Source organism: Choloepus didactylus, chromosome 6, assembly GCF_015220235.1.
Source record: "Choloepus didactylus isolate mChoDid1 chromosome 6, mChoDid1.pri, whole genome shotgun sequence".
Classification (NCBI taxonomy): Eukaryota; Metazoa; Chordata; class Mammalia; order Pilosa; family Megalonychidae; genus Choloepus; species Choloepus didactylus.
In genome coordinates this window covers 42,000,020-42,002,134 of record NC_051312.1, presented here as the reverse complement: position 1 = coordinate 42,002,134, position 2,115 = coordinate 42,000,020, and positions in this window count along the sequence as shown.

Sequence of the window (2,115 nt, the reverse complement as noted above, 5' to 3'; positions counted from 1 at the left end):
CATGTGAGATGATCTTTGTTCTACTGGGACAGGGAAGAATTAATGAGGGTGTAAGGGCGTGAGAGCCACTTTTGGCATGTATTGCTGCTCATATTGAGGCAAGTCCTTTACAACCCAGTTATGCCGGTTTGAATTAAACAGTACTAGGAAGCATCACTTCAAATTTATCACTAGCCATGGAAAATCTGGGAAGTTGATGTAATGGGAATCAAAAGAGAATTTAAGGAACAAAAAAGCTGGTCCTTGTAAATCTTAAATCACTGGACTCCTTTCACATTGCCACTTCCTGTCAGTTGCAACCAGAGAAAAGTTGCTCAACTGATGTTGTAGCATACAACAGACAACATCTGCTACCTACCACAAGCAGGCCATTTGTTTGGTTAAATAAATATGTGACCACAGGGAAATCACTGGCAAATTTACTGACATTGCGATGGTGTTTCAGTAATAAACCTGGGAATCAACTTATCTACAATACAGATGGTTGCTGCACGGTTATGCCACAATGAGCTCTTGGAAATGAATTATCAAACTAGTTTGGAGTCTAAAATGACACTGATTTCATGTGATAACTGACTAGAACTAAATGAGTATTATCTCATTTTACTTAGTATGGCAAAACCTCTAAATGTTTCTCAAATAATTTAGGGTTCAGATTAATTGCAACACTTGGTATTTCACTTAAGGGATTTTGCATAGCAATGGACTTACTATTTTGTGACACTTAAAATTGGCCAAACCTGCTCTTCCTGAGCAATTTATGTGCCAAGTCAGATTATAACATTTTATTTACCAGTATTTAATTTTCTGTTATAATCTTCTTCAAAGAGATTTAGCACCACATAGTTTCTTATAGTTACAGTAACTCCCTGGGTACCCATAAAGGATGAAACCACGTTAAATGAACATATAAAACGGCATACAAATAGAAACAAATCTCCCATTTTATTTTAACTGATACAGACACTCAGTAAGCATACTTTTTCAAATATTTCAGAAATGTGCTTCAAGCCACTATTTACAAAACAAATATAAGGCTCAGGAATTTGGAAGTTAAAAGTCTGGAATGTTAATGTTCATTATTATGCCCAGAAACACAAGATATTATTAAAATATCTAACTTATCTCCATGGTTTGATAACCAATATTTTTAAAAAGCAACTATGTTTCTCTATTTTATAAACATTAATTCACTATATATGTATATAATGATACAGGCATTACATTGTTTCATTGCCACTGGGTTTATGACAGTGAAAAGGAAAACACTCCCTGCCATTATGGAGCCTACTGTTTGGAAACAATTTACATTTCTCATAGTTCAATGATAACAAAAGCCACCCACACTTGTATACAAAGCATGCTTTTCTATATATAACATTTCATGTTTTTTATATAACGTTCCATCCTCATAACGAGGAATTCTATAGTTATTTTCAAGAAGAAAAATCCTATGTTGATAAATAAAATCTGCCTGCAGAAGAATACAAAGGAGAATACAAGGTATAGTTCCTGAATTCCCACAGGGCAATGCAATAACAGACAGACATTTGCTGGCACATGCAGTGGGTTTGCATTATAGAATAGGAAACTTGATATTCAAAAGCCCTAATCTTATATAAGGGCTGTTGACAAACCTGGCCAGAAAAAGATAGTACTTTTACTACACTAGAATGTAAGCAAATGGGCTCTGGTGGAGACAGGAAAATGTCACTAGCTTTACAATCCTAGAATATACCTAAAGGAGGGAGAGATTTCCATCTTTGCCATCCTGGAATTTAGATAAAATTGCTCCCAGAGATCACTGTCTATCTTTATAAAGTTGTTTTTCATAAAACCTTTATTAAAATATAGTGTGAAGCAAATTGGCTATTAATACCTAGATGTGTAGAAACATGAGAGGTTTATGGAAAATTGTGTCACAGAACCAGGTGTCCAAAAATGTATTCCACTGTGTATATATTCTTTTTAAAAATTTTGACAAATTTTCATTTATCAAGTTATATTTAATTATATGTGGAAACACATGTGTTTTATCTCATAAGGATGAAATTTGCATCTTTGCATCCTATAGGGGAAGTGCCTAGGAAGGCAGTTTTGCCCTTCACTCCATCT